We start from the raw sequence: 14,068 nt of genomic DNA on the forward strand, positions 1-14,068 counted from the left end.
CTGTGTTTTACAAAACAAATGTGTTGGAACTGAAGTCACGGCCACCGGTCTTTGCTTTTCATTCTGGAGTCGATCATCATAATGAATTAGGCACCGGGGTTTTAGAAACGTGGAGACGTCGCTGCCCTCAAGGGCAACAATCTGAGCTGCTGAATGTAAAACAGACGAACACATTACTGAGATATATGTTGCTACAGTGAAGAGCAGGTTATAGTAATCATTCTGAGCCAAATGACAGCCAGTAACAACACTGAATGAAAAAGCTGCAGCAGGTTTTCAAAATGAGCTGGGCCATTCTTCTCGAGGCTCATGTTTTTCTATTACACTGCCAATGTGTCAAAAAGAGTAGACCTATTCAGCCCTCAAATCAAATCCTTTGTTATCAGATTAAATTCATAATTTGTTAGGAATGAGCATCGTTTTTTTTTCCCTGACAGTTTCTGCTCTTTTTCTATTATTTTCACACTTTCTCCTGCCGGAGCAGAAGAGCTGCTCATCTCCACGTGTTAATTTGGTCCACATTTCTGTTGTGTTGAGGCAGCTGCTTAAATCTGTAACCTGTTTGGACACCTTCTCAACATTGCATCGTTTCATTCCAGCGCTGCCACTGAGGGGATGAGCAGAGCCTGAAGTCTCAGGATTGAGTGGTCTCATAAACCGAGGAGGGACTCGATCCCTGGAGGGATGTGGAAGTGATGTGTTTCTGTTTCCCAGGAACCACTTGAAAAGTTAATTAGACTTGTGCCCCGTTCAGTGAACACCAACGGTAATTGCATCCTTCCAGAAGCTGAAAATGCCATGGGTTTGATTTTTATTATTTTGATGGTAAAGATATAATAAGCTTAACTGTTGCTCAAAACGAAAAAAATATAGCAAAACAATATCGAAAATCAAAAATGAGCAAAACAACAGCTAAAAGCTGAAAATGACAAAACTTTAGCTTAAAGCTGATATTAGCAAAGCTGTAACTAAAAGCTAAAATGATCAACACAGTGGCTAAAAGTAGCAAAGGAAGACAACAGCAGAACAAGCACAGAATGCTGGAGCAGGTTTTAAAGAAAATGTTTTTAAAGGAATTGAAGAGATCTCAGTGTATTTCTATGGGGATTTTTTGTAAATTATGGTTAATATTTTCAAAATATAAAAGTTAAAAATATTTAAAGCCTTAGCACATTATTCCCAATCGAGCTGAATGTTTTTTTTGTATACGAATAATAAAATAGTTCAAAGTATGCAGCGATAGTTAGATTGCAAAAAAGGAAAAAATTAAAAATTAAAAAATAAATAAAACACACCACAACAGAAACTGTACAGTAAACAGGAAAACTATTATATTTCCTTAAATGTTGCAATAGCTTACAGTCACTATGGTCTTTGTATTATAATTTTTACTAAAGTCTCCCAGAGCATCCAGCTGAAGAACTTACTACATGTTTCCTTTTTATATTAAGCAAGTTCTGAGTAAACATTCAGCCACCCAATTTCCAGGATGAATACATTTGCAGGGAAATGTTTGTACACCCTCCGTGATGGTTCATCGTGTGAATACCATTCCACCAAATGACAGCTGGGATATTCGTGCTTTAGGTAATCGTCTTCTGGATGACACTATCAGTCTCTCACATCATTTCAGAGACATTTTTGACCCACTCAGCTTGACAACATCCCTTCAGTTCATTAAGGTTTGCAGTTTTTATTTATGCACAGCTCTCTTAAAGCCCCACCACAGCAGTGCAGTCAGGTAGAAGCGTAGATTTTGGCTGGGCTGTTGCAAAACTTGTTTTTCATTTTTAATCATTCTGTTGTAGATCCACTGTTGCTGGAGTTACGGTCTTGTTACATAACTCAGCTCAGGTCCATCTTTAACAGATAATCTCACATTAACTTCAGAATACGTTGGTATGTAGAAGAGATCTTGGTTATCTCGATAACTGCAAGCTCCCACAGCTGCAGTACAAGACCTAATTATGAGCTTTCCACTATCAAACTTGACAACTAGTATGAAGTGTTTACAGACATACTGTGTTTAGTTTTCTCCAGAAAAAAGGGGCTGTGCATTATGGCCAAGCAACCCAACTGTAATATTTTATATCCAAAGGATTTTGTTACAGATGCAGCTTTTTTAATCTATTCTGCCATGTTCTTTTAGAAAGAAGAGGCTTTTTTCTGACAAACAATACTTATTCAGTCTTTTTTTCCAACTGTGCTGTCATAAACTTTGACATTTACATGCTGACTGAGAAGAGTTTTGAGATGTAGCTGTTGTAGTGCTTTATTTCTATATTAACTGCTCCTGGTTCTCTGAGCCTTACACCATCTGGCCTCGGGGTGAACTGACCTGGACGTCCAATCCTGGAAAGATTGACAAGTGGAAGTGGAAAACATTCAAGATCTGTCTTGAACACTTTCCGCTTGCGAATAACCTTTCACACTGTAAAGAAAAAAAATGTTTGTATGACCCTCCCTGGATTGATGGGAAGCTTATATAAGATCACTGCTGATGTCTATCCTCCCTGGCATTGTGTAAACACGAGCAGAACCATAGAGCAACAAACGGAGGCACTCACACCTACTAATGATCTGGTAATCAATTAGCAGCACTTTGCTCTTAATTACTATAGAAGCAGTAAGGGCACATTTAGTTTTTTCACTTATTGCTTTTGCTTTTTTACCTAATTTGTGTTTAATCAAATGAAAATCATTAATAAAACAAGTCTTTTGGTTCATCTGGGGTTAATTTTATCTCATTTTAAACCTGGTAGTAATCAGATCATGTTTAATATGTTCCAAGAAGAGATTGTATTTGCTTCTTACCTTGACTGTATGTCTAGACCTGTCTAAAATACCCAAGACAAGGTTTTTTTTGTGTCTATACAAACAAATTTGCATGATATCTGATGAGCGGTTAGTTTGTCACATCCTCAAACAAAGACTCAACAGCTGCATTGCAATCTGTCATTTTTAAGCAATCAAAGCAGGTTGTGCCTCCTGAGAGAGGGACCCAACTGAGGCAGGAGCTAAAACTGAGCCTGTCAGGTTCTGTAACAGACCTTCAAAATAAAATCCTAAACTTGCAGACGTGCTTTATGTGGAACCTAAGCACATGCCATTTTATTTCGAGCTTTGTAACACAGCAAAGCAGCATCCCACATAACTAACTGGTTATGTGGGATGCTGCTCAAAAGCAGTTTTTTTTTTATGAGGATTTTATAATTAAAATCTTAGCTGTAAAAAATAAAATGTGAACTGTGCAACTCTAGACTTTGTGAACTTCTAAAACTGAGTACATAAGGTCATTTTAGGCTACTTATTTTTATCTTTTAACCTCTAACTTCTACTTTCCTAATGCTAAGAAAAATGACAAATATTAGCAGTTTTGGGTAAATCGGTTGTGTTGAAAAGCTGCATCATGATGGACACATCGACTTTAATCACGATGGCCAAAGTGTCTCTGCCTTTTGCCATTGTTCAGAATTTAAACCAAAATGCTCACTAGGAACATGGGACTGTATTATTTTGTGTCAATAACATAGTCTCACCTACACACCCTACCAAGAGGCAGTTCAAAAGTCTCAAATAACAAAAAATAAACATTTTGGGAAAATGCATATTTGAACCAAGAAAGTTAGAACTATGTGAATAACCAAAGGTCAACTCCTGAAAATAATTATAAAGTGTTTTTTAATTTATTAGTGTGGAAAATATCTTTGTTTAACTGGAAGAGCAGGACTTAAACATTATACTGAAGTCAGCCACCAGGGGACGCTCCTTCTTTGTGGCTTCAACGTCTGGTTTTAGGTCCTGTCTCTAGTTATAATATACCTCCTCAGATGGACATAAGACGCTGGGCTTTAACTTTTTTTTTTTGTAAGTCTTCAAAAATAATTGAATGAACACATCAATACACAAGATAGCGTTTCAGCTGGATTGCATCCTAATTTGTATCTCCTGGTCTGTTCTCCTGTAACTCATCAATAACCAGTGCAAAGCTCCCAAGTTATTCAGATGCTCCTGACTAACAAAAACCTGGGTATTTTTTATTTTGTCTTGTTTTGTTTTTTTATTGAGGGGCTCAGGAGGAAGAGTGGTCATCTGCCAGTTGGAGAGTTGGCGGATTGATCCCGACTCCCGGCAGGTTCCTAAACCCCAGGGTTGCTTCAACTATCCAAGACAGTCAGCATCTGTCCAGCAGGAGCATAATGAGGAGTCTGACACACTCTGGCTGAAAAGCATCAGAATAAAAAGCAAAAGGGGACACAGCAAAAAAAAGGGCTTATTTTTCTTCACACCTTTGCCATCCTTTTTTTTTGCTGAAATAAATCTTGCCTCTCACTTTCTCAATTTCTCTCTTTCTCTCGAAAGACATATTGTTTCTATGGAAGTCCTCTTATCTCCTCTAAGCAGCCTTTTCTTTATATGATTACCAAACTGTCAGAGCACACGGTCCATGTGAGGCTAATAAGGGTAAATGAAGCCAACAAATAATGCAGAGGGCCATGAGGTAAATTGCGTGTGAAAAAACGGCCGCAGGGAAAATTCATACAACGACTCTGCAGCAGATGTGGTGTTACACCTTCCAACCCAATAAACCGTGACACGCATAACCTAAAATCTGAGTCCACACCACCTGAACCTTTGCACCATTTCCTGCCTAAATATATATAAAGCAACGAACAAAAAACAATGCTGCATTTCTGAATGGGGAAAGCTTTCTTTTGGTTTATCTGGAAACTGCTTTGGAAGCCATGAAACAAAAAAGCAGTCAGAGCAATTGCTGCTGCTTTTAACCCTGTCATTTAGCAAAGAATGCTTCAAAAAGAAAATCAGAGGCTCTGAAATAACCTAGACTTTGAAAAATGAATATTGCTTCCCTCTCAAATAGAATCAGTGATGCTCAAAGCACAAAAAAATACATTTAAACCTAAGCTACTCAATGCAGACTAAAGATATGTTTTGATTTCATGCAGGAATTGTTTTCTTTTTACTACAGTATAACCATTAACTGCACAGAGGAAACTGAACATAATGACACACAGCATGTATTTGTGACAGTGGGACTTAATATCAGAAATAAAACCCTAATTAATGCAGGAAATCACAATTTCTTTTTTGCACGTATTAGCATACTACTAACAGGGTGGACTCCAAAATCTCAAATTATCCACAGAAAAACAGTCTTATGCAAATAAAAAGGACTGCACACCAAGAGGAAGAACATTTCTGTTTAACTCCATAGAAAAGTATAACTATAGATTGTGCTGTATGAATAATTCTGTTCAGAAATAGTGTTTAAAAAAAGTGAGTATTTTTAAATGACGTTTTATTGCCGGTCGTTCTTCATGCACAGATCAAACTACTGCAGCAAGAGCACTTGAATTTATTTCCAGTTTTTATAGAGGATTTTTTTTTTTTTTTTTTTTCATTCATAGCCTCCACCACCCTCTTCCTGTTGACTGTTTATCTGTTTACATTTCCAGTCAACACGAGTTCTGGAGACAACACGGGATTCTGGTCGCAAATTTAGTTGAAAAGTCACTCATTTATTTGCCCCTGATGGGAAAATAATCCCGTTCAACCCACCGTGCCACATAAGTCCTTTACCGATTCCATTCATGTCTGGCACTGTGCACCATCAGTCATTTTATTTTATTTTATTTTAAAAAAAGAAGGAAAGGAAAAAAAAACAAGTTGGTGGTAAAAAATAAAACAAAACAAATCACAAAAAAAACATGCAGCGGTTTGAAGGGGGTAGAATGTTTGGTTGTTGTTTTTTTTCTGATGTGGAGGTTTTTATATGTACCTGTTTTTTTCAGTTACATGGATCAGAGTGTTTTAGTTTTTGTAGGGATGTTTTCAGTCATCCTGATTTTCTGCTCAGCCTGGCAGTTTGGTTTCTGTTATCTTGCTCAGACTTTCCCTCAGTTACTCAGTCTTGCCTTGTCACACTCATCTGTCAGCCATTTGCAATTAACTCACCTGCTTCCACTTACCAATCATGCCTGCCAGGACACAAAAGCTCCTCATTTGCACTCAGTCTCTGTCAGATCCTCTTATGGAGCTTTTCTGCTCAGTCCTGGGCTTTTGTCCCCTAGCTGCGTCTCCTGGTTTTGTGTTCTTAAAAAAATAAGATACATTTTTGTATTAAAGCCGCCTGCCTGTCACCTGCTGCTCTGCATCCTTGGGACCTCAAAACAACAAACCGCCACAAATTGTTGCAGCACACACAAATGAGAAAAGTAAAAATGTATGAATTAGAACAATAAACTCACCAGAATAACAAACTCAGACAAGCATGGAGCTGACAAGAGCAACAGAGGTCATAACATTTCTGCCCTAAAACAGCTTAATTTGGACAATTCTTCAAGGCAAAATGCAGCTTCAGGAAGTCCATTATGGTAGTCCAGGTAGTCTGGGTCTGTCTGATGTCTTTCAGATCGTTGTCACCTGCCTCTGAAAGGTGAAAGTGGATGATAATGTTTCTGCCCATGTCCGTGTCTCTGTATTTTACCAAAGTATCTTATGAACCACTGGACACATTTGAATGAAACTTTCAGGACATAATCATTGATGTACCACTGCAACAAAATAATTACTGGAGCCAATCTAATTCAACATGGCTGCCACAGCCAACTGACCTTGGAAAACACAGAAATGGCTGGAGTTCATTCAGTTTTACAGATACTGAGCTAAGATTTGGGTTAGTTGTAGCTGAGAGTCATTTACAACTCATACTCAAAGCACTACATATTGCGCTACAGCTTTGCCTAAAACTTAGGCATTAACTGTTGGCACCAACTCTGTTTGGCTGTTAGCAAAATATCTCCTAAACTACAGGACATATTTTAATGAAACTCTCAGAAAGAAAATACTCATTGTACATCCACAACTGATTAAAATTTGATGTCTTGCCAATTCAAGATAGCCACTACAACTAATCAACATTAGCAAACACAAAATGCTTATAACTCCATCCATTTTGTAGATATTGAGCCAAAATTTGGTGTAATTGTAGCTTCACAATACACACTCGAAGCACCAACACATGCCACCAGATCACGCAGCATTGCGTGTGACTGAGCATATTGTCATTTTCAAGTTTTGATCAAAACAGCTGCAACTCTATCATTTCTCATCATAAGATGGTACAAAAGCGACAGTTCACAGTTATCTGTCTATTCACGAGTGAATATATGACTAATTGACAAAGACTGATTTCTTGGCTCTTGGCGCTGCTTAAACTGAAAAGATAGGCCAAAAACAATTAATCATTATGTTGAAATTCACAGAGCAGTTTCATTTTGCTTGCAGATATTCATCTGCAGTTACAAAATGCAGAAATTACACACCAACAAGCATATTAAAACTAACATGGGGCCATCAGTGTGCCCTTTGTGGCTTCATTTGGATAAACGTGAGTGAACTCAGTGCTCCATCTTTATGGCTAAATTATTATGAACACAACAAGCCAGTGAGCAATTTATCACCCGGAAGAGCACAGTGTCTGTACCAGACATGTCTGAATTCACTGGTTTTAGCTGGAATCCCATCAACCACTAGGTGTCAGCATTTCGCCATTTTCTGCATGTGTTCCACTTCATTGAGGTTTTTTTTTCACAGGCTGCAAAACACATTAACCTTCATTATGTTTCGTGCAAAGAAACTGTTTACATGTTTACAGATAATCAACAAAAACCTTCTTCCTGGCCACAGTCTGACATACAGCAAAATAAACTTAGGTCTAACTAAAACACACAAATCTGCCTTATCTTGTAGTGCAAGACATTTAAATTACAACTGCATATTGTAGTTATAACATGGACAGTGCAATATAAATAGCATTTGACTTTATTGTTACTTATTGTTCTTATTTGTCTTTTAATTATTGCTATTGTTACTGTTTCCTCTCAAAAATCTAAGCTGTGCACTAAAATTCCTCTGTACCCAGACTAAGTATATGTGTACAAATAGCGAATAAAGACATTGTAACATTGGGAATGTGATTAAGATTTTAAAGAAAATGTTAAAACGAACAAACAAGAGAAGCATCTATGCAGTGTCTCACAACGTGCAAGCACATTCTGTACAGTTTTGTGAAGCTGTGTTCTCTGAATTCCAGTCACTAAATTACTCCTGACTGACCTGAGGTGACACGTGTGTCATGGGAAGAAATGCAGCTAGTGCTTTGCTTCCAGTAAGGCCCAGCAGGACCTATGTTGGAACTATTTCCTGCTGTTCTGTTTCATTACAGTAAGATCATGTGACCTTGCTTCACTCCAGTGAAATGTTTGCAAACACAAATTATCTATTTAAAAGAATTCTTTTGAGATTACATTCTTGCTTTTTACATGTTCATTTAGAAAAAAAAGTCTCTACAATTATGTAGACAATGTTAAAAAATAATTTTAAAATAATACTTCCAGTAAGTTATGGGTGTTTATCTGCAAATAAACCCTCAGTGTGTGTGTGTTCTCTTGGCTTATATTAGTTTTCTTTGTTCCATGTGTGGAGTTGATCTTTTTCTTGCCCTTTCAAAACAAAAGCCCACATTGTATGCTTTTTGTTGTGGGCAGTGTGAGCAGCATCCCCCTCATAAATCTGCTCTGAGTCAGTTTTGGTAAACAAACAAAGATGGTTTTAGTGTTTCCATGCACTCATATAACAACTGTCCACTGCCGGGTCTGCTCCAGTCCCTGCAGCATTTAGGCTGACAGGTGCAATATGTGTTCATAAGATCCTCTGCCAAATCAAACAGTGCTATGGGAGGGTCCCCATGTTTCCTTTCTCATTTGAATCCAACCTGTTTGTGGTGTCGAGCAGCAGTGCACAAGGTCACCGCAGTACAATTCAACAAAGGCAGCCAGAGCTGCTCTTTGCAGATCCGACTGCATGCTTCTTGGAGGTGAAAGAAAGTCGAGCCAAGATGGGAAGGACCGACATGAGCTCACTGGTGGTGCTCTGCCAACTCTCCTGCCCTCCGCATCCACCAGACCTTCATGAACTCTACGCCTCCCTTTTTCCCTCTGCTGCCGCCGCTGCATTCCAATGAAAACAAACTGGACTGAATTTGATGAGGTAGCCACAAATTTTATTTAAATGAACTCAGTCCTGCAGCCAGGTGCAGAAGAAATATGAATTTCAAAAGACTTCCTTTCTCTCTCTTGTTGCCCATCTGGTCTTTTTTTGTATTTTTTTTTCTTAATGCTATTGTTTTTCTTTCCTCTCATTCTCATCTATTTCCCCCCTCCATCCTAATGTAATGCTTTATATACGTCTCACGTCTCCTTGGTTTGTTTCAAGACCAAGCTGGGGTTCTGTAGAAAAGAGTTCCAAGCATGTTGCAAGTTGTCCAACCTTTAGGAGTAGAGTTAAAAGATTAGAGGTTACCTCCGGTGTTGCACATATTTTAACCTGTCCCACAGTGACTAATACAACTGACTGACTGACTGACAGTGTGGTAAATTACAACTCCCCGCTCCCACAGATGTTGTATTGGTTAAAACGTAATGATTAACCACCTGCCCTTCTGCTGGATTCACATGGTGGGAACGAGTCATTTGCTGATTGTGCTGTGAAACACCAGACCTATTAACGTCTGGTTACTGAGAAAGAGGAAACCGTTTAGCAAGTCACTTATATTGTGATACTGACAAAATTCCACATTATATCTCTGTATAAAGCGGACTTAATGATTCATATGAAGTTCCAAATGTGAAACACGTTATGTAAACTACGGATGGAACTTTTCCAAACTTGTTTGCTTGAATTTAACTGAAAGGTGTTGCTTTGCTTTTGAAATGAGTTCTGAAGAACAATGTTTGAACAATAGCACTACTCATTTGAGCAGTCACATCTTTAATAAGGCTAATTACAAGCTCTAATTTTTCAGTTCAAGTTTGTACGGCTTTGCAAACAGACTCTGCAGATGGAATTATTAACTATGAATAATCATGATGTGAGCCTACAAGGAACAGTGCATGTTGCTCAGTGTCTCTGTACTTTTACCAAAAGTAAAATTAAAATGCTGGACTTTTCTGGCAAAGAAGAGGCTTCCATGGACTTTGTTAGTACTTTTGTTTAACCTTTTCAGTTTCGGAACAAAGACAATGCTGGATAATTTTTCATGCAGCCTCAGCATGCAAAAGTCTTTTTTATCTGAAAACAACAATCAGTTGCATCAATTTCTTTCTCTGATCTACTTCTGCTGCTTTTCATGACAGACTTTGATAGTAACGTTGTGACACTAACGTTTTCAGGCATGAGTGCAGGCTGAGTTTGGAGCAGTAATGGTTACCGTCAGGTCAGGCTGATTATTAACAGAGTCATGCATAAATGAGAACTTTTAACCTATTATGTTTCAGCTTGGTTAAAACATGAACGAAGTCTTTCAGATGAACTTCAGCAGATTTTTGGCTAGGGTGGATTTAAACTTCACAGCTTAGTTGTGTTTTTAAAAGCTTCCAGGGAACTTTAAGAGGGTTGAGAATTTCTTCGGAACAAATCATTCTGATGAATTTGTGCTTCTAAGAATCTGTTCTCCTTCCGACGGGAAAGTGGGCCTCCCTGAAATGAAATATACCACCTGATGTTATCAAAAAAATGCAGAGTGCGACGGAGAATGGGAGTGCTTTTCTGTGGGTGCAGCAGGCATTAGTAAATGAAAAAAGAAGTTTTGTGACTCCTCACAGTCAAACTGAACCTACCTACAGTGATGGAAACAATAAGATCCTGAATGGTGAGCTGAAAAATTGATGCAAATGAAGAAATGGAGAAAAAATAAAATTTAAAAAGCAGCTGGAACTCCTCAGTATGTTCTGACTAGTTAAACCTTGCTGCTCTCCTTTTCCATTTGTGTGATGATACATGCAAACACACACACACACACTTTAGCAGGATGAGCTCATAGGTCAGAAGAGGACAGGAAAGACGCAGACAAACTAGATTTCACAGTTTAATACAAGAGAATTTTGGAAGAAATGTAGAATTTAGCATTTTACATTCCTCTCTGACTTGTTGGAGTTAGCAGAAGTTTTCCCATTGCACCATAAATACTTCTCAGTGTTACTTGTCTTGCTCAAGCTGTTCAAAGGAATAATATGTCTCCTTTAAACCCTTTACCGCAACGTCATGGTGAGTAAGCCTGCTCCATAGAACAAAGGTTCTTGGTAAAACAGACAAATCTTGTCGTGTCTCGCCTTTTAAATCATACTTCACCTGCTTTTTTTCATCTGATGAGCAAACCAAGAACATCAAACCAACTTTGCCTAAAATTTTAAGAAGAATGTTTCCTCTTTGACAATTTAGCAGACCACTTTTGAGAGCTTAATAATAACACATAAACCTATACAAATCACCACGTGTGAATGTCAGTTGCTGTCCTCAGAACATGGATTTCAGTCAGGAAAATTGGTTTACGATCATAAATTGCTGTGTGTGTGTGTGTGTGTGTGGGGGGGGGTTAAACTAAACTAAAACCAGCACAATGAGATACCTCATAAAAGTTTTAAATGAACAAGGGTGACTATTAGACTGTTCCTGCATGTTGAGTCACAGTGTACACACCAGTAACTGTAAACTGGGATGGATCACCGTTCCCATCACGCACACGCACACACTCATACGCTGAGAGGGAGACTGAATGACAGAAAGAGACTGACTCAGATTCTTCCTGAACATGTTTTATTTCAAAAAGTCTTTTTTTATATATTATCTTTTTTTCTTATATACCCAAAGATGATTTTATGTTGGTTTATGAATCCCATCCTTTGGCAACTCTACATTGGGAAATTCATCAAATGACAAACTGGAACTGATGTAATTGTTGCAACACCAACCAAACGAAAGCAGAGAGAAAGAGAAAAGAAAGAAAGAAACTTATAGAGTTTTGCAGGACAAACTTGCAAAACAGCCCTTACCAAAAATACATAGTTGCACAATTTACACACGAGGAGATGCTGAAATAGTTTGACATATGAAGTAAAAGACAATTTCTGCGTGACTCTGGTGGAGCTCGATGATCAGAAGAGAATCATTGTGAAATCCAGGTTTACGGGGAGACACTACCTTAAACTATTCACTTAAAAAGAAGGCGTGTTCCTAACATTCAAGGCCAACTCTGTGGGTGTGTGTATTTGTCAGGGTGAGGGAGTGTGTGTGCATGTGTGTGGTTGTGAGGTTGCATTTTTTCAAATTAATAGAGGAAGTGGATCATTTTTCCTGTTTATGTGATGAAAAAAGGGCTAAAATATTCCACAATGGTCACACCAGTCTTGATGTAACTATGGTTAACTGGAAATTCTCAATTGTGTTATGATCAATGCGCCACAGATGACGTCCACTCTGATAAAAAAGAGGAATTTTGCTGAAAAAAACAAGGAGCGTTTTTGAATGTTTTTACCATGAAACTGGGTGATGAAGTATCTACCTCACTGCAACCAGTACTTCAGCTTTCACTGGAATTAGATGGAGTATGTCTGTTTGTTACAAAGGATGATACTGTCATGGCGGTTGGAGAGAGTGGCGAACCCAATATGCCGACTCATTGTGGGTCAAAGGAAAATAAAATAATTTATTTTAAAACAAAAGAACAAGAAAACAAAAAGCTGACAGGGCAGCAAAAAAAACTAATAACAAAAATACGGAGCAAGGAAAACAAAAAGGCAAGGCAAGGCATGGGACCAAAACAGAGAGAATGGGCGATCAAAAGACAGGAAACGAGAGACAACGAACCAGCGAGTGAGTGGAGGAAATGACCAGGTTTTAGACACAGGAGGTAATTAAGGAAAGTGTACACAGGTGAGTGATACAACAGGTGAAGATGGGCGTGGCAGGAAGACTACAGCTGACAGGGGACAAGTGGAAAATGACAAGAAACAAAGACAACAAGAACTAAACCAAAACCCAGATGACTAAATAATAAAATAAAACAAACAATAAACCCAAACAGAAACATAAAAGAAAACATACGCCTGAAAACAAAGCACCAAGAAACAAAGCACCAAGAAACAAAGCCAAAACAAAAACACTTGAATTCATGACAGATACACAAGTTACCTTTCGCTAAATTATTGAAGCATAGGTGCAAAAACAAAAAAAACAACAACAACCCACAATCCAAGTTGCATAAAAGTGCAAACAAATAAGATTTAAGAAAGATGGGATGAGTGCAGAATTAAAAAAGGTGTTAGCAGCTATCTAATTATATTCCCTAATAAAAGAGAACTGATAGAGGAAAAGGAGGAATTGAAGCGGGAAGTTGTTTTCTTACTAACAATTCAAGGAATTGATTGTACTTCTCTGAGAAGCATGAGTCACTCTGTGGCGTATCAGGAAACCCTTGAGATGTTTGTCACAACCTGTGTGACTTAGCAAATTTCAATCATGTTTTATGTAAAACACAGTCGCCCTCCTTGTAACCTCCCTCTCTTCGTTTCTCTCTTTCGTCTTCTCCAAAACTTACACGCCGGCCGTGCGTGGGCATGGCCCTCCCTCTCCAACGCAATCTGTACTCTCCCTCTGAGCAGAAGTTTTACTTTACTATAAAAGCGCTCTCAGGTTTCAGACATTTGTGATTTGAAAGTGGGAACAAAGAAACCAAGTTGCTAATGTCAAGTGAGTTACAGCACTTTTGTTCTACAGCATCAAACCCACTTCCCCTCACGGAGGCATAAACACTGTCCTGTCAGCCTAAATTACCCGTTGTAGATTACTAACAATAGATACAATAAATAATCTATGGAAAGCTACTGAAATGATGAGTTTCTCAACCCCAAAAAATACAGTTGTTACTCAAGATAAAATGACTCATTCAACTGGAATCTTCTTTGTGCAAGCCCACTTTTCAGAGACGTTTCTTCTGCACATGAACGTTTTATCATCTGCTGCCAAAGGCAAAGGTGGAGTGATAATGTTTCTGCCCATGTCTGTGTGTGTTTGTTTGTCTGTACTGTTAGCAAAATATCTCATGAACCAATGAACAGATTTGAATCAAACTCAGAAGATAATCGTTGGATGAACACCTGCAACTGATTAACTTTTAGGGCGATGACTTCCAAAGCTATCAGACCTTAGA

The sequence above is a fragment of the Kryptolebias marmoratus genome, linkage group LG12, assembly GCF_001649575.2.
Source record: "Kryptolebias marmoratus isolate JLee-2015 linkage group LG12, ASM164957v2, whole genome shotgun sequence".
Taxonomy (NCBI): Eukaryota; Metazoa; Chordata; class Actinopteri; order Cyprinodontiformes; family Rivulidae; genus Kryptolebias; species Kryptolebias marmoratus.